General features: G+C 44.0%; 1 protein-coding gene and 1 long non-coding RNA gene across 5 annotated transcripts in view; one reads left to right on the top strand and one right to left on the bottom strand.

Moving 5' to 3' along the window:
* LOC125486494 overlaps positions 1-6,091 on the bottom strand; it is a 33,338-nt gene extending 27,247 nt beyond the window's left edge. Inside the window, exon 1 of the long non-coding RNA XR_007265160.1 lies at positions 5,803-6,091. This is a non-coding gene — a long non-coding RNA (uncharacterized LOC125486494). The remainder of the gene's footprint in view (positions 1-5,802) is intronic.
* A 92-nt stretch (positions 6,092-6,183) lies between these two features.
* The window catches only part of dpp9 (dipeptidyl-peptidase 9), a 93,433-nt gene continuing 79,744 nt past the window's right edge, over positions 6,184-19,872 (top strand). For 3 of the 4 annotated variants that reach the window (XM_048614196.1, XM_048614198.1, XM_048614197.1), the window contains exon 1: positions 6,185-6,351. The gene's annotated coding sequence lies outside the window, so the exon portion shown is untranslated. Of the gene's footprint in view, positions 6,352-19,872 lie in introns of all 4 variants that reach the window. The other variant, XM_048614200.1, reaches the window with a different exon arrangement.

Here is a 19,872-nt window from a genome sequence, read left to right as displayed (position 1 = left end):
CCAGCATCTGCAGTTCCTACTATCTCCAACCCCAGTTTCTACATGTTGTTATTAACAGAACACTGGATCCATTCTTGTAAATCCTGTTTACACCTTCTCAAAAACCTTCACATCTTTTCTAAAGTTTGATGGTTAGAATTGGCAAATATACCAATATTGTTTCATAAAGATTAACTGGGACTTCTTGACCTTTGTAATTTACACCTCTTTTTAAATAAAACCTAGAATCCCATGTGCCTTTTGAACCAGCATTTCAACATGCATGACACCCACTCCAAGTCATTCATTTCAATTAAAAAAAGTAGTGGTCCCAGTACTGACCCGTAGGAACAATATATTTTCTTTCATTCTGTAAAACAACCATTTACCACTACTCACACAAAGTTGCTGGAAAAGCTCAGCCAGTCTGGCAGCATCTGTGAAGGAAAAAAACAGAGTTAATGTTTCAGGTCCAAGGAAGGGTTACCGGACCCGAAACGTTAACTCTGTTTTTCCTTCACAGATACTGCCAGACTGCTGAGCTTTTCCAGCAACTTTGTTTTGTTCCTGATTTACAGCATCCGCAGTTCTTTCCGTTTTTATTTACCGCTACTCTCTGTTCCTATCACTGTTCATTTTCTAACTGTTTTGCCAGTGTGACCTTCAGTTCCGGAAAGACATAATATGTGGCCCTTTATCAAATGGCTTTTGGAAGTTTATGAATGGCACATCAACAACATTACTCTTACACCCTCCAAAAAGACTAACTTAATCATGATTTGCCTTTACAAAATCTGTTCCATTTTTCCCCAATTCATCCACACTTATCCAAAGATCTGTTAATTTATTTTTCCCATCTTATCAATTCTAAATGATTCCCCTCTAAGGTTAAAGTAACTAACCAGTAGTTGCTGGGCTTATCCTTACGTTTTTTTTTGGACATAGGTGTAACATTTTTGATTGGCTGGTCCTCTGGCACTATCCCTGTATCAAAGAAGGATTGGAAGATAACGGCCAAAGCCTCCACAATTTCCATCCTCTGTTCCTTTAGTATTCTCGGATACATTCCATCCTGTCCTGGTGATTTACCAAATGTAATTATAGCCAACATTTCCAATCTTTGTTTATTAAATTTTCAGCAGTTTTTGAAAAATAGCAAGAAGGTATTTTGAAACAGAATGGTCAACAAGCAAAAGACAATTCAGCCCTAAGGCTAATTGAGAAGCTGGGTACTATGGATAGAATTAATCTGAAATTAAGAAGACAGAGAAAATGTTGGAGAAGACTCAGCTGGTTAGGTAGCATCAATGGGAAGAGAGAAACAGAGTTAAATGTTTCAGATCGGAGAGCTTTTCATCAGTCTGGAAATGTGGGATAACCCCTAGAAGGCCCATGGAGCATGACTAAACAATATCCCCAATGAACTTTGTGGGATGTAGGCATCGCTGGCTGGCCAGCATTTATTGCCTGTACCTAGTTGCCCTTGAGAAGGTGGTGATGAGCTGCCTTCTTAGGCCGCTGCATTCTGCCTGTTGTGGGTTGACCCACAATGCCATTAGGGAGGGAATTCCAGGATTTTGACCCAGCGACAGTGAAGGAATGACAATATATTTCCAAGTCAGGACGATGAGTGGCTTGGAAGGAAACTTGTAGATGGTGGTGTTCCCAAGCATCTGCTGCTCTTATCGTTCTAGATGGAAAGTGGTCACGGGTTTGGAAGGTGCTGTCTAAGGATCTTTGGTGAATTTCTACAGTGCGTTTTGTAGATAGTACACACTGCTGCTATGGAGGGTCAGTAGTTGAGGGAGTGGATGCTTGTGCTTGTAGTGCCAATCAAGCAGGGTACTTTGTCCTGGATGGTGTCAAGCTTCTTGAGTGGTGTTGGAGCTGCACACATCCAGGCAAGCGGGGAGTATTCCGTTACACTCCTGACTTGTGTCTTCTAGAGTGTGGACAGGCTTTGGGGAGTCAGGAGGTGAGTTACTCACCGCAGTATTCCTAGCCTCTGACCTACTCTTGTACCCACTGCATTTATGTGGTGAGTTCAGTTGAGTTTCTGGTCAATGATAACACCAGGATGTTGATAGTGGGGCTTTCACTGATGGTAACACCATTGAATGTCAAGGGGCAGTGCTTACATTGTCTCTTACTGTTGATGGTCATAGCCTGACATTTGAGTGGTGCAAATGTTACTCACTACTTGTCAGCCCAATCCTGGACATTGCCCAGATCTTGTTCCATTTGAACGTGGACTGCTTCGGTATCTGAGGAGTCATGAATATTGCTCTCACTTCACCTGTAGAATTCAGCTTTTCTCTGCATGTTTGAACCAAGGCTGTAATGAGGTCAGGAGCTGAGTGGCCCTGATGGAACCCAAACTGGGCATCACTAAGCAGGTCATTGCTGAGCAGGTGCTGCTTGATAGCACCGTTGATGACACCTTCCATCACATTACTGATGCTCGAGAGTGGAACGATGGGGAGGTAATTAACTAGGATTGGATTTGTCTTGCTTTTTGTGTACAGGAGGAGGCCGAGATTGATCATCCACTCAGCACTTTTGGTTGAAGATTGCTGTAAATGCTTCAGCCTTAACTTTTGCACTGATGTGTTGGGCTCTTCCAATATTGAGGATAGGGATATTTGTGGAGCCTTCTCCTCCAATGAGTTGTTTAATTGTCTACCATCATTCATGACTGGATGTGGCAGGAGTGTACAGCTTAGTTCTGATCTGTTGTTTGTGGGATTGCTTAGCTCTGTCTATGATTTGCTGCTAATGCTGTTTGGGTCGCAAGTAGTCCTGTTTGGTGTCTTCACTAGGCTGTATACCACTGTGCTGCCACCTCTGCTGGATCGGTTCTGCCAGTGGGACAGGACATATCCAGGGATGGTGATGGTAGTGTCTGGGACATTGTCTGTAAGGTATGATTCCATGAGTGTGACTATATCAGGCTGCTACTTGACTAGTCTGTGAGACAGCTCACCCAAATTTGGCACTAGCCCCCAGATGTTAGCAAGAGGACTTTGCAGGGTCAACAGGGCTTTTTCTGTCAGTCTTTTCTGATACAAAGGGAAAAACATCTCTGAACAGAGTGATTATAAAATATCTAGAAAGTAGACCCAGAGCACTCTTGTAATGCAGTGGCAGAGTCCTTGCCTCTGGACCAGGAAGCCTTGTTCAAGTTACCACGTGCTTCAGAGGTGTGTAATGACATCTCTAAACAGGTTGATTAGAAAAACAAAATGAAGTAGACCCAGTGTTTTTAAAAAAAAAAGACACATTAATAAAAAAATTAGACCATTCCATTTCCAACTCCATTTTGATTTAGCCCCTTCCTGCTCTCCCTATCCCTTTCTCACTTTTGATGGTTGACTTGTACATAATGGGCTTTGCATGTAAATTTTTACATGGGTTTTACTGGTAGCGGTTAACAATTAAAAACAAAAACAAAAGCCCTGGTAATATCATGGTGGGAAAGCCATTTGATAACACTTGTGTGATAACACTTTCAGATATTAAAAAAGACTCAGGTTAGTAATGGTCTAAGAAATTATGTTTTAAAAAGCTTTTATCGCAAGACAGAATGAATTTTTGATGGGTGGTGCTGACTGTTTACATCTTAAATATTGCCCATAATGGGTTTTGCAATTTAAGTATCCAGCTGGCTGCATGGGTGATTTACATGGGTGGCTGCTAATAGTTAAAAACAATTTTAAAAAGTCACAGTGATTTGGTGATGTGGGGGGGAAACTATTCGGTATGTGTGATTAGCACTTCAGAGTTTAATAAACAAAGCAGACCCAAGCGGTTAATAATTAAAAACAAAAAAAAGTTATGGTGATTTGGTTATAGGGGAAAAAATGCATTCAGTTGTGTGTGATATAAACAAAAATAACGCAGACACAGAGGGACCTTGTGGTGCAGTGGGAGTGTCCCAACCTTGGCTGGAGGAATTGAATGACAGAAATTTTGGGGATCCTGGGAATGGAGATAGAGTCAGAAAAGATTCAAAAAGAATAGAAACAAAATGCATGTCTAGAAGATGCTTCTGCTGAAATAAAAATCTGAAACAAGAAAAGAAACAGAAACAACATAAGAATAGAGTTTACAGTCTGCATTTTTGTGAAACTTTGGAAGTTAGTGTTGTTGAATTGATTCCAGGAGAAGGTGAAGTGCTTAAATGAAAGGTGAGGTGCTATTCCTGAAGCTTCAGTGGAGGAGTACAGTAGGCTGAGGCAAGGTAGAAAATTAAAATGACAGACCATTGCAAAGTCTGGATTGGTGTTATCTTTAAGAACTTTACAGTCTTCTGGACTCAGCACTGAGTTCAGCAATTTCAGATCATAAATCCTCTCTCCCAGGCAATGTTTTTATTTTCTTAAGGGCTCTACTTGAGGGCTACTTATTTTTATTCTCACAATGCTTTATGATCTGACACAGTCAATTGGCAACATAGTCTCCTGTGTTTATGTTGACCTTATTGGTCTTTGGAGCCAAACAGAAGCAAGTGTATAAGAATTCATTAATGTCCTCAATAGGTATTAACCTATTACCATAAACTTAATGCCACAATATACAGGAAAACATTAATTTCCTAGCGACCAGAGTATTTAAATTGGCGAAAGACACCAAGCTAAGTTAGGGAAAATTTTTGATTTCAAAATAACTGGCGCATGTCCCACACAAAAAGCTATTACCCGAAACACATGTTTCACAGACCGAAGTCATGGCTATTATGCTTCACTAGATATCGTAAAACTGGGAGTTATACTTTTTACTGTATCTCAGACCTCAATCTAAGATTTAAATACGACAATTGATAGTGTTCATTGCAATAGCATTCACGATATTCTACCCCATAGAGCAAGTCTTGAATATATGCGGCCTTACAGACTTATCACATTCATTTATCAGTCATTCATTACTACAGTGATTTCATTTTCCTAGATTCTAGTTAGCTGAGTGCTGCTTTCGTTGTGTTCTGATCCCAACTGATGTTATAAATCAGATTCCAGACTGAAATCTGGCCTAATTGACATTTTGGTTTGTTTTTATTTAATGAGATGATCTTTCACTAAACACAAACATGCAATGCTACATATTTGCTTTTAACAATAAAACAGAAATTAATTATGCAAAAGATGATAAAATAGACTAAACCAAACTATTTACATATAACATAATCTGACATTTCAAAAAAATATAGTAAAAATACAATCCCACATATCTGAACATAATCACGTATAGCACTCAAACAACAAGGAGAATTTTCTTGTCCATCACATCTATAGGTTTTATTTAACTATATATTTCAATTCTCAGTCTTGAGAGTTTTATAGCCTCCTGCTGGATTGGTCACACAAGTGAGCTTAGACTTTCTCAGCTTCAAACAATCCTTTCTGGATTCTAAACCAGCCCTTGTGGTCTGGAACTGTCAAATTAAAATCCTTACACTAAGATAAGCTATTTCCTAACTGTTCCAAACTAACTCCTTTCTTTACAAAAGAATGTTTTATATTTCCATCTTCAAACAGGACTTCTATGAACTGAAATAAAAAGCTTTCCAGGTCTTTCAAATCTGTCTCATCTTTTCAACTGATCAAAAAAAATTCTTCTAAACAGAAAGCAAGCTAATGTTTCTCAATGATAAGTTCTCTCCCAGTGCAAACAAATGCCCATTATCACCACAGGTCTCCCTTTCTTGCACTAGTCTATGTCTTCACAAATACTTACAAATTAATCACTAAACCTCCTCACAAACACACACTAAAACCCACATGTTCAAAATCAAAAGAAAATGCGCATACAAATCGCACACCTTACCTCGCAATTCAGAGTCGCAACTGTTTTCTCAACTTTGCTGCCTCTTCCACCACCATTTCAACCTCCCACTCTTTTCCAGCCCCTTTACATCCACCATCTTCTCCCGCCACATTTTTGTCTCCAATCTCCTCCCAACCACCACCAACTTCACCCTCCCATTGCCCCCGCGCCAGCCCGGACTTCTGGTCCTCCGGGAGGCGGGAGGCGCTGTGTGCACTCTGAACCTTGGGAGGTGCTGCGAATCCTCCGGGCGGCGGATCACGCTGTTAGTCCTCCCAGCCTGGGGAGGCGCTGCGAATCACGTTGTTAGACCTCCGGGCGGCGGGAGGCGCTGTGAAACCTCCGAGGGGCGGGAGGTGTTGTGAGTCCTCCGGGCGGCGGGAGGCGCCTCCTCTCTGCGGGGTGAGGATGGTCCTGTGGCCGCGGCTGCTTTGTCGCGGGATGAAAGGCCGGGGTTGCGGCACCGTGTGTGTGTGTGGCGTCCTACCTCCTTGTTGGTTTGAATGAAGCCGGAGGGGGAGTCCGCGATATTCCCTGAACCTGTGGAAGGTGAGGATCGGGGATCGGGGAGAGCGGGCCGGAGGGTGAAGCCCCCGTAGAGACAATGAGTCAGGGTCGAAACAAAAACAAATTGCTGGAGAAACTCAGCAGGTCCATCAGTGTCTGTGGAGACAAAGCAGAGTTACCATTTCGGGTCCAATGACCCTCTTTAGAACCGTGTCGGGCGGATGCCGCCAGTCCTCCCCCGGAGCCTCATCCGGTGCCTGAACGAGTCGTGTGCAGCAGGCCCGGGCCCTGGCTCTGGGGCTTGCGGTTCCATTGAATGGTGAAAAGGCCGGAGCGCCTGCGGCAGTTGGGGATTGGGAGGGGCAGAACGGAGTGTCACTGACACTGGCCTTTCCGCTCCTCAGGCTCGCCAGCAGCCTCTGAGATCACTCCCTTCGTCAGCGGGCCTCTGCAGCTTCCAGTAGAACGGGCGGCTTTGTGGTTGCAGTAGGCTGGGCTCCTGGGTTTCTGATGGTATTTGCATCATGGACATTTCCCTTTAAGTTATATTTTTAGCAGTTACAGGCCCCTCCGCTTCCTTTTATAACTCCTCAATATATGAAGGATCAGGGAGAGGACGCGATACAAACCCTTGACTCCAGCTGCATCTCCAACTTTGACGGGAGCTATCGCTTGAAAACTTTTCTTTGGGCTGTAAAGAATTTTTGATTTTCCAGGGGAGAATATTGTATCGTTTTAAAAAGTAAATATCGGATACTTCATTAATCGGCAGTCTAGCTCCAGTTGTGGGATTTTTGCTACCCTCACATCATTTCATCTGTAAGTTTGGACTTGATTGCTTTACGAGTAATTGATATGGCACTGAGTTGTACAGAGTAGGGAAACCCTAAATGTGAGCTTTTGTATAGATTATCTAAAAGTGGGTTATTATAGAGTTGTAGTTGATTTTAGCACCCACAAGTTGAGAATAGGGAAAATGTTCCTTAACACATGGCTTTTGAACCGAGAGGCCGTTTCAGATTGAACAACATTTCTGCATCCCAAATAGGCCAGACTACATAAGTTCGGATGGTTTCCATCCCTAAATGGCATTAGTGAACCAAATTTATGACCATCATCAATGTGCCATCAGGCTAACTTTTTTTAAAATTCCAGGTTTTTAGTGAATTCTCATTTCATCTGCCATGGTGGGATTTGAACCAAGAATATTAATCTGAGATAAAAATCAGTGCTGGAGAAGCTCGGCAATTCTGGCAGCATCTGTGGTGATAGAAACAGTGTTAACTTTGAATCTAATATGACTCTCCTGCAGAACTGTTCCGAAACGTCAGCTTCCCTGTTCGTCTGCTGCCTGGCCTGTTGTGTTTCTCCAGCTCCACACTTTGTTCTCTCTGACTCCAGCATCTGCAGTTCTTGATATCTCTCTGAAGTCATACTGGACCTAAAACAGATGCTGCCAGACCTGCTAAGTTTCTTCAGCACTTTTGTTTTATTTCAGATTTCCAACTTCTGCAATATTTTGCTTTTATTTGAGCATTAATCTGAGACTAATTCAGTTAAGTAACATTACTAATATGCCATTGGCTCTCCAATGTTGTTTTAGCTTTTTGGGGATGTGTCAGAAGTGCAGCTGCGATGCAGAATTGGATTTAGTTGGGATATCATGGTGGACAAATAAGCTACTCACTTACTGTCTAATCTTACTGATGATCAACGGAGTTAGACAAGACTTGTCATGGATGGTCACGGGTCTTGTGATTCGAAATTCCTACGCTTGTGATTATCTTCAGACTCTTTGGGTCACCCGAGTGGTGTTTAGCCTAATCAGTTAAAAATTTTGTGCGGTGGGGATTATACACCAGAAGGAATAGGTGGGCTCAGCAAAAAGCAAACTTGTGTGATCTGTGTAAGAGCCTTTACTTAGCACATTTAAAATAAACAAACATCTGAAGTGCTTCATAGAATTGTTATAAAACAAGGTATGAACAGATGACATTTCATCAGTAAAGTGGTAGAAGGGGTCATTGGCAATGCTATCGAGCAACACCTGCTCAGGGATGCCGAGTTTGGGTTCTGCCAGGGCCATTCACCTCCTGATCTCATTACAGCCTTAGTTCAAACATGGACAAACATGATGTGAAAGTGACAGCCCTTGACGTCATGGTTGCATTTGACCGAGTGTGGCATCAAGGTGTGCTAGTAAAACTGGAATCAACAGGTATTTGGGGTGGGGTGGGGTGGGGGGGTGGGGGTAGTGGATAGGGTGTGTGTGTGTGTGTGTGTGTGTGTGTGTGTGTGTAAGTAAACTCTCCAGTGGTTGGACTCATGTCTGGCACACAGGAAGATGTTTGTCACTGTTGGAGTTCAGTCATCTCAGCTCTGGGACATCTCTGCAGGAGTTTCTCAAGCAGTGTCCTAGGCCCAATCATCTTCAGCTGCTTCATCAAGGACATTTCTTCCTCCAGAAGGTCATAAGAGGGGATATTTCCTGGTCACTGCACAATGTCCAACACCATTCACAATTCCTCAGATACTGAAGTAGTCCACGTTCAAATACAACTAGATCTGGACAATATGGAGGCTTGGACTGACAAGTGGCAAGTAACATTCATACCGCACAAATACCAAGCTATGACCATCAACAATAAGACATAATCTGACCACTGCTCCTTGACATTCATTGATGTTACCGTCACTGAAACCCCCACTATCACCATTCTCGGGGTTATTCTTTGACCAGAAACTCAATTGAACTCGCCACATAAACACAGTGGTTACAAGAACGGGTCAGAGGCTAGGAATACTGCAGTGAGTAACTCCCCTCCTGATTCCCAAAGCCTCCCCACCATAAACAAGGCACAAGCCAGGAGTGTGATGGAATACTCCCCACTTGCCTGGATGGGTGCAGCTCCAGTGACACTCCTGAAGCTTGACACCATCCAGGACAAAGTAGCCGGCTTGATTGGCACCACATTGACAAACATCCACTCCCTCCACCACCAATGCAGAAATTCACCAAATGACCCTCAAGACAGCACCTTCCAAACCAACAACCACTTTGATCCAGAAGGACGAGGGCAGCACATACTTGGAACAGCACCATCTTAAAGTTTTCCTCTAAGCCACTCACCATCCTGACTTGGAAATATGTTGCCATTCCTTCACTGTTGCTGTGTCAAAATCCTGGAATTCCCTCTCGGTATTGTGGGTCAACCCACCACCTGGACTGCAGTGGTTCAAGAAGGCACCTTACCACCACCTTCTCAAGGGCAACTAGGGGCGGGCAATAAATGCTGGTCAGCCTGTGATGCCCACATGAAAAAAAGCCACAGTGAAGTATTGGGTTAGATGAACAGAAATTTGGGTAAAGGGGCTGATTTGAAGCAGTGTCTCAAAGGAGGAAAGCAAGTTGGAGATTTTTTTTTAAAAACGAAGCATTTGAAGCCGTGGTCACCAATGTTGGAGCACTATAACCCAATAAGCTAAGGCAGCTAAAGGTATTTAGTAAGTTATCCCACAAAAGATTATTGCACAAAATAAGGGCTTTGAGTATTGAGATAGAGGATTGCCTAACTGGAAATGTAGTTGAGGTAAATGGGTCGTTTTTGGTTAGCAAATTGTTAACTAATGGAGTGCTGCACGGGCCATTGCTGGAACTGCAACTATTTATAATCTATATCAATGTGTTTGGTGAAGGGGCTGACAATGTATTTTAATCAAATTTGCTGATGATACAGAATTAGCTAATAAGATGTGTTGTAAAGAGGATACAGAGTGTGCAAAAAGACATAGGTTAAGTCAATGTCACAGAAAACAGCACATGGTCTATCTTATGAGCAAATGTGAACTTGTTCATTTGGGCAGGAAGATTAGAAAAGCAGAATATTATCCAAAGGGAAGGGGACTGCAGAATGATGTGTTCAGATGAACCTGGGTGTCCTTGTTAATGAAACAGAAAAATGTTAGCGTGTAATATCTAAGTCATGAGGATGGCAAATAGAATGTTGGCCTTTATTGCATGAGAGGCTTTTTTGTTTGTAAAATGTAGGTATTGCTGGCAAGGCCAGTGTTTATTGTCTCCTCTTAAATGCCCTTGAGAAGGAGGTGGTAACCTGTCTCCTACAACTGCTGCAGTTCCTTGTGGTCTAGGTATGTTCACAGTGCTTTACGAAAGGTATTGCAAAATTTTGACCCTATAGCAATGAAGGATTGTTGATATAGTTCCAAGTCAGAAGGGTGGGTAATTTGCAGGGGCACTTGCAGGTGATTTTCATGTGCTTCTGCTGCCCTTGTCTCTCTAGGTGGTAGAGATAATAGATGAAGTGTGCCGTTGCAGAAATGTTGGTGAGTCACTGCAGTACGTCTTGTGGACGCTACGCACTCCTGGCGTTGTTGCGAGGGGATTAAATGTTGAAGGTGGTGACCTGGATGGAGTCGAGAGTTTTGAGTGTTGTTGGAGCTGCACTCTCCCAGACAAATGGAGAGTAATCCATTGCACTCTTGACTTGTTCCTTTTAGATGGTGTTTAGAATTTGGGGAGTCAGATGGCTGTTTCACCTCTGAATGCCTAGCCTTTGACTTGCTCTTGTGGGCACTATTTATTGATACTTTTAATCAATCTGTTTAGACATATGACACACCTTTTGAAGCATTTGGGGCTTGAGCCCAACCCTGTTTGCCAGAAATAGGGATATTACCACTCCACCACAAGAGCCCTGCCACAGTATTTTTATAATTTCTGGCCAGTGGTAAGCTCCAGGGTGTCAGAAATGATAATCCCATCGAATGTTGAGGAGATGTGTATGAATTCTTCCCCCCCCCTTGCAGATGGGAGGGGATTTTAACTTTCCAGACATAGACTGGGACAGCCATAGCGTTCAGGGCTTGCATGGAGAGGAATTTAAGTGTGTACAAGAAAATTTTCTTATTCAGTATGCGGATGTACCTACTAGAGAAGGAGCAAAACTTGACACTCTGTTGGGCGATAAGGCAGGGCAAGTGACTGATGAGTCATTGGGAAAGCACTTTGAGTCCAGTGATCATAATTCTGTTTGTTTGAAAATAGCTATGGAAAGGATAGACCTAATAGAAAAGTTAAAGTTCTAAATTTGACAGTATTAGGCAAGAAATTTCAGAAGTTGGTTGGGGGGAGCTATTCGCAGGTAAAGGGACGGCTAGAAAGTGGGAAGCCTTCAAAAATGAGATAACGAGAGTCTAGAGACAGTATGTTCCTGTAAGTGTGAAGGGCAAGGCTGGTAGGTGTAGGAAATGCTGGATGACTAGAGAAATTGAGGCTCTGGTCAAAAAACGGAGGCATATGTCAGGTATAGACAGCTGGGATTGACTGAGTCCCTAGAAGAGTATAACGGCAATGGGAATATACTTAGGAGGGAAATCAGGAGGGCATAAAGGGGACATGAAATAGTTTTGGTGAATAGGGTTCAGGAGAATCCAAACAGATTCTACAAATACATTATTGATTGTCATGTGTGCTGAAATACAGTGAAAAGCTTTGTTTATGAGTGGTACAGACAGATCAAAAGACTTCGAGGCATAGAGATTACATTATTTGAAGCTAAAATCCATTCAACAGTCTGATAACGACTGGAAAGTAGCTGTTCCTGAACCTGCTTGTGCATGTGTTCAGACTTCTATATCTTCTGCCTGATGGAAGAGGTTGTAGGAAGTCATTACCAGGGTGCGGTGGTTCTTTGATGGTGGCTGCCTTTCCGCGGCAGTGAGCCGTGTAAATAGAGTCCACAGATGGAAGGTTGGCTTCCGTGATGGTCTGGGCTGTGTATACCACCTTCTGTAGTTTCTTACGGTCTTGGGTAGAGCAGTTGCCATACCAGGCTGTTATGCACCCGGACAGTATGCTTTCGATGGTGCATCTGTAGAAGTTGGTGAGGGACCTTATAGACATGCCAAATCTCCTGAACTGCCTGAGGAAGAAGAGGCATTGTTGTGCCTTTTTGACTGTCGAGTTTATGTGGGACGTCCAGGACAGGTCATCAGTTATCGTCACTCTGAGGAACTTGATGTTCTCCGCACTCTTAACCTCAGTTCCGTTGATGTAGATAGGGATGTGTTCTCCTCCTTTCTTTCTGAAGTGAATGATCAGTTCTTTAATTTTGCAGATGTTGAGGGATAGATTGTTTTCATTGCACCACATCACCAAGTCCTCTATCTCCCTTCTGTATTTTGACTTGTCATTGTTAGATATCCATTCCACTACGGTGGTGTCATCAGCGGACTTGTAGATGGTGTTTGTTCAGAATTTGGTAAAACAGTTGTAGGTGTACGGGGAGTATAGTAGGGGGCTGAGGCTGTATCCTAGGGTTGTCTCCAGTGTTGTATTATTGTGGAGAAGGTGCAGTCACCTATCCTCACGATTACAGCCTATGGATCAGAAAGCTGAGGATCCATTTGCGGAGGGCGGAGCCGAGACCAAGGTCATATAGTTTTGAGATCAGTCTGGAGGGGTAATGGTGTTGAGTGGGACCTCTAGTCAAGGAATCTGACGTAGGCGTCTTTGTTGTCCAGATGTTCCAGGGATACGTGCAGGGATAGGCATGTGGCAACCTCTGTGGACTGTTATGTTGGTAGGCAAATTGTAGGGGATCAAGGCAGGTTGAGAGACAGGAGCTGATGTGGGCCATGAACACCCTTTCGAAGCACGTCATGATTATTCAAGCCAGAGCTATTGGGCGGTAGTCATTAAGGCACATTGCATGTGCTTTCTTAGGTACTGGGATGATGGTAGTCTTGAAGCAGGTGGGAACTTCAGCTTGTAGAAGGGAGATGTTGAAGATGTCAGTGAATAACTCCGCCAGTTGGTCGGCACAGGATCTGAGTGCTCAGTCAGGGACACGGTCCAGGCCCGTTGCTTTCCTTGGGTTGACTCCCCGGAAGAGCAATCTGACTTCTGAAGCGGTGACGGAGGGAACAGGTGTTTCTGGGCATTAAGGACAAAATAGTATCTAGGAAGAGAATAGGGCTCCTTAAAGATCAACATGGCCATCAATGAGTGCAACTGAGGAGATAGATGAGATACTAAACAAATATTTCACGTTACTGGTTACCGTGGAGAGGGACGTGGAAGCTAGAGAACTTGGGAAATAAATAACGATATCTTGAAAACTGTCCACATTGCAGAGGAAGAGGTGCTGGACATCTTAAAATGTAGATAGGTGGATAAATCCCCAGGACCTTATCAGGTGCTGATGTGGGCCATGAACACCCCAGAACTTTGAGGGAAGCTAGGGAAGTGATGGCTGGGCCCCTTGCTGAGATATTTGTATCGATAGCCGTGCGTGAGGTGCCAGAAGACTGGAGGTTGGCTAGCACGGTGCCGTTCTTTAAGAAAGGTGGTAAGGAAAAGCCAGGGAACTAAAGACTGGCAGACCTGACATCAGTGGTGGATAAGTTGTTGGAGGGGATCATGAGGGACAGGATTTACATGTATTTGGAAAGACAAGGACTGATTAGGGATAGTCAGCATGGCTTTGTGCGTGGGAAATCGTGTCTCGTCAACTTGATAGAGTTTTTTTTAAAAATGCCGAAGAAGATTAATGAAGGCAGAGCAGTGAATGTTGCTTAAATGGACTTCAGCAAGGCATTCGACGTGGTTCTGCATGGATCAACTCGTTAACAAGGTTAGATCACATGGAATGCAGGAAGAGCTGGCCATTTGGATACAGAACTGGCTAGAAGGTAGGAGACAGGGTGGTGGTAGAGGCGATCCAGTCTGGAGCTGGAGGAACACTGCAGGTCAGGCAGCATCAGAGGGGCAGGAAAGTCGACATTTCGGGTAGGGGCCCTACATCAGCTCCGATGAAGGGTCCCGAACCGAAACGTCGACTTTCCTGCTCCTCTAATGCTGCCTGATGTGCAGTATTCCTCCAGCTCCACATTATATCGACTCTGACTTACAGCATCTGCGGTTCTTGCTATCTCCATGGTGATGGAGGGATGCTTTACGGATTGGAGGCCTGTGACCAGGTGGTGTGCTGCAAGGATCGGTGCTAGGTCCACCACTTTTTGTCATTTATATGAATGATTTGGATATGAATATTGGAGGAATGGTTAGGAATGGCCTACATGTGACTCCAGACCTACAGCAATGTGGCTGACTCTCAATTGCCCTCTGAAATGGCCTAGCAAGCCACTCCATTGTACAAATTGCTATAAAACCTCAAAGAAATGAAACCAGACTGATCACCTGGCATCGACCTACACCAGAAAAGACAGCGGCAGAAACGGCCCTGTCATCCCTGCAAAGTCGTCCTCTCTAATAACTGGGGGTTAGTGCCAAAATTGGGAGAGCTGTCCCACAGACTAGTTAAGCAACGACCTGACATAGTCATACTCTCAGAATCATACCTTACAGACAATGTCCCAGACACCGCCATCACCATCCCTGGATATGTCCTGTCCCACCAGCAGAACAGACCCAGCAGACGGGGCAGCACAGTGGTATACAGGCGGGAGGGTGTTGGTCTGGGAGTTCTCGACATTGACTCTGGACCCCATGAAGTCTCATGGCTTCAGGTTAAACATGGGCAAGGAAACCTCCGGCTGATTACCACATACCATCCTCCCTCACTTGATGAATCGATACTCCTCCATGTTGAACAACACTTGCGGAAGCACTGAGGGTGGCAAGGGCACAAAATGTACTGTGGGTGGGGGATTTCAATGTCCACCACCAAGAGTGGCTCGGCAGCAGTACTACTGATTGAGCTAGTCGGGTCCTAAAGGACATAGCTGCTAGACTGGGTGTGCGGCAGGTGGTGAGGGAAAAACGTACTTGACCTCTTCCTTACCAATCTGCCAGCTGCAGTTGCATCTGTCCATGACAGTATCGGTAAGAGTGACCATTGCACAGTTCTTGTGGAGACAAAGTCCCACCTTCATCATGTTGTGTGGCACTGTCACCGTGCTAAATGGAACAGACTTTGCACAGATCTATCAACTCTAGACTGGGCATCCATGAGGCGCTGTGGGCCTTCAACAGCAGCAGAATTGTACTCCAGCACAATCTGTAACCTCATGGCCCGGCATATCCCCCACTCAACCGTTACCATCAAACCAGGGGGTCAACTCTGGTTCAATGGAGAGTGCAGGAGGGCATGCCAGGAGCAGCGCCAGGCATACCTGAAGATGAGGTATCGACCTGGTGAAGCCACCAACCAGGACTACTTGCACGCCAGACAGTGAAAGCAGCAAGTGATAGGCAAAGTTAAGCAATCCCACAACCAACGGATCAGAGCTAAAATTTGCAGTCCTGCTGCATCCAGTCATGAAGGGTGATGGACAAGTAAACAACTCACTGGAGGAAGAGACTCCACGAATATCCCCATCCTCAACGATGGAAGAGCCCAGCACATCAGTGCAAAAGATAAGGCTGAAGTATTGGCAACAATCTTCAGCCAGAAGTGTCGAGTGGATGATCCATCTCGGCGTCCTCCAGTGGTCTCCAGCATTACAGATACCAGTCTTCAGCCAATTCAGTTCGCTCCGCGTGACATCAAGAAACTGTTGAAGACACTGGATACTGCAAAGGCTACAGGCCATGACAACATTCTGGCAATAGTACTGAAGACTTGTGCTCCAGAACTTTCTGCTCCCTTAGCAAAGCTGTTCCAGTACAGTTACAACACTGGTATCTACCCGACGATGTGGAAAATTGCCCAAGTATGTCCTGCACACAAAAAGCAGGATAAATCCAACCCAACCAATTACAACACCATCAGCCCACTCTCAATCATCAGTAAAGTGATGGAAGGTGTCATCAACAGTGTTATCAAGCAGCACCTGTTTAGTGATGTTCAGTTTGGGTTCTGCCAGGGCTTCTCAGCTCCTGACCTCATTAAGCCTTGGTTCAAACATGGACAAAAGAGCTGAATTCCAGAGCTGAGGTGAGAGTGACAGCCCTTGATGTCACGGCTGCATTTGACTGAGTGTGGCATCAAGGAGCCCTCGCAAAACTGGAATCAATGGGTATCAGGTGCAAATTCTTTGATGGTTGGTGTCATACTTGATAATAAGAAGATGGTCATGGTTGTTGGAGGTCAGTTATCTCAGCTCCAGGACATTTCTGCAGGAGTTCCTCACGATAGTGTCCTAGGCCCAAACATCTTCAGCTGCTTCATCAATGACCTTCCGTCTATCATAAAGTCAGAAGTGGGGATGGGGATGTTCACCGATGATTGTTCCAAACCATTCGCGACTCGTCAGATACTGAAGCAGTCCATGTTCAAATGCAGCAAGATCTGGACAGTATTCAGGCTTGGGCTGACAAGCAGCAAGTGACATTTGCACCGCACAAATGCCAGGCTATGACCATCACCGATAAGAGACAATCTTATCACCATCCCTTGACATTCAATGGTATTACCATCACAGAATCCTCCACTTTCAACACCCTGGGTGTTATCATTGACCTGAAACTCAACTGGACTCACCATATTAACACAGTGGCTACAAGCGTAGGTCAGAGGCTAGGAATACTGCAGTGAGTAACTCACCTCCTGACTCCTCAAAGCCTGTCCACCATCTACAAGGCACAAGTCAGGAGTGTGATGGAATACTCCCCACTTGCCTGGATGAGTGCAACCCCAACAACATTCAAGAAGCTTTACACCATCTAGGACAAAGCAGCCCACTTGATTGGCACTACATCCACAAGCATCCACTCCCTCCGCTCAGTAGCAGCAGTGTCTACTATCTACAAGATACACTGCAGAAATTCACCTCAGACAAACCCATGATCACTTCCATCTAGAAGGACAAGGGCATCAGACATATGGGAACACCACCACCTCCAAGTTCCCCTCGGAGCCACTCACCATCCTGACTTGGAAATATATCGCCGTTCCTTCACTGTCGCTGGGTCAAAATCCTGGAATTCCCTCCCTACTAGCATTGTGGGTCAAACCACAGCAGGAGGACTGCAATGGTCCAAGAAGACAGCTCACCACCACCTTCTCAACGACAACTAGGAATGGGCAAGAAATGCTGGCCAGCCAGCGACACCCACACTCCATAAGTGAATAGAGGAAAACAAAGACCTATTTTGTCCAGGCTTTACATTAGGACTCACCTGGACAATTCACAAGAAATATCAATGTAAACAGAAAGCATTAATACTGTATGACAGAAGAGTTTTGGTTGGCAAGTGGACTCTGATTACTGAAGCATTACTATGGAGATTGCACCAGTTTTGTTCCTCTTATGTGATATGTTTTGTTTCCTTTTCACTGTGGTTTACTGGCATATTGTCGTGGTGAGGGAGAGATGAAAAGCTTCGATAAAGTGTCTTTTCAAAAATATTCATTTTTCAAATAAATATAGTTCTTTCTAAAATTTAAGTTTTAGCTTATACAGTGCTGTGGAATTCCCTTTCTTCCATTCATCTCTCCACCTCCCTGTCTTCATCCAACACATTTGGAGCCAACCTTTTGTCCACCCTGCTAATGTTTCCTCCTTCAGCCAAGTATCCATCTTTGTTTAACTTCACTTGCAAACCATCTCAGCCTAGTTTTCTCATTAGAAATTGTTGTATTAACTGTGTTAAATTGAACCTGCCAATTTTTCTATGTTGGCAGCTGCTTGCAGCATTGGATGATGATTATCTACTCCTTGGGGAGTCCAGCGTTGTGTCTACACCGGCTAACAAAGAACTAACTCCACTAGTACTGATTTCCAGTTTTCCAAATATTGCTGCTCCCTTGTTGGGCTTGCTACCTACTTGCCAAATAAAGTTCTGCTGGATGCAATTGAAGAACTTTGCTTCTTCCCAACCGTGTACACAAACTATTTTGGAGACCTATAGTATCCACTCAAATGCATGTAAAAACCCCTTTTGTGTTTTTTTTTACATCTACCCATAAGGCTGTATTAACAGTTGAGAAAATAGACCAAGCATTAAACAAACTGCCTGCTGCTCTTCAAGCAGTGCTTTTGATCCTTCACCTGAACAGGAAGACAGACCCTCAGTTTAATAACATGCCCAGAAGGCTACTCCAATATTCTGTTGCACTCCAGTATCCTTGAGTGTCAGCTGAGATTATTATTGCCACATTCCATAGTGGGACATGTATTCAACCTTCTGATTGCAAAACGAGAAAGTTGCCACTGTACTAAAATTTTTTTTTTCTTTATTCATGCACGGGACGAGGGCATCGCTGGCTAGGCAGCATTTATTGCCCATCCCTAATTGCCCACAGGGCAGTTAAGAGTCAACCATGTTGCTGTGGGTCTGGAGTCATATGTAGGCCAGACCAGGTATGGATGGCAGTTTCCTTCCCTAAAGGACATTAGTGAACCAGATGAGTTTTTCTGACAATCGACAATGGATTCATGGTCATCATTAGACTGTTAATTCCAGATATTTATTGAATTCAGATTCCACCATCTGCTGTGGTGGGATTTGAACCTGGGTCCCCAGAACATCATCTGGGTCTCTGGATTAACAATCCAGCGATAATACCACTAGGCCATTGCCTCCCCATTCATTGCACTTGAAATTATCGCAATGAAGCTTTGTAACCAGTTGCAGGAAATGCATATATAATTCAAGGACTGATGTCTTCCTCCTCTGAGAAATTTTCTTGAGCCTACTGACTATGTTGACATGCGCACAGGAAAAGAGCCCCTGTCTTCCCTCACCATCCCTGCGAGACGCTTAGTGAGACTGTTAATTGGCATGCAGTCATTAACGAGGATGTATTTAACTTCTGTTCTCCAACTTTGAAGGAAAAAATGAAATTTCTTTTGAAAAACACTTCACAATCTCTGGATTTTCTGAATGGCTGTGCAGCTAATGAGGTACTTCTGGAGTATTTACGCTGAAGCTGAAGTTGGGAGCTTCAGTGTAAGTACTACTTCTTTCTTAACTCCTACAGTCTGCTGAAAGACACTGAACTCAATGTTAACTCTGTTTTCTTCCCGCAAATCCTGTCAGATCTGGATTTTCAAGCAATTTCTGTTTTCATTTCAAATCTCCTCCATCCGCAGTTCTGTGTTTTACTTTTGGAGTATTGTTAGTGCTGCAAGGCAGGAAACGTGGCGATCAATTTGAACACACAAGTCCCACAATATGACAATATTCAGATAACTACCATTTGGTAATAGGTGTCTTGGTTAAGATGACACTGCGAATTCCCAAACTGTTGTGAAAATAGTTCCTTGTGATATTTGCAACTATCTTAGTGGGTCAGTACATCCTTGGTTTAACATAAACGAAAATTGACATCTCTGACAGTGTACTCTCCCTTGGTATTGCACTGCAGTGGCAGCCTAGATTTTGTCCCGAGTCTTTCAAGTGCATGTTGAATCCCCAAACTTTTGACTGAATTGAGACTGCAACCCAGCTGAACCACAACAGAATAGCATTGTACTATTCTGGAGAAAGTGTACTGTAAAGCTTGGTGCCAATGTCATATAGTCAGTAATTAAGAGATGGAGTTTATAATAGACTGTGCCAAATTAAATTCAGTAAATTGTGCAAGTTGTAATTCACCAGAATAACTCAGTCTTTCAGAAAAGAAAGGATGCAGA

This window comes from Rhincodon typus, chromosome 29 (assembly GCF_021869965.1).
Source record: "Rhincodon typus isolate 14 chromosome 29, sRhiTyp1.1, whole genome shotgun sequence".
NCBI classification, from domain to species: Eukaryota; Metazoa; Chordata; class Chondrichthyes; order Orectolobiformes; family Rhincodontidae; genus Rhincodon; species Rhincodon typus.
Note: the sequence above shows the minus strand (reverse complement) of the source record. Positions and strands in the feature narration are given on the sequence as shown.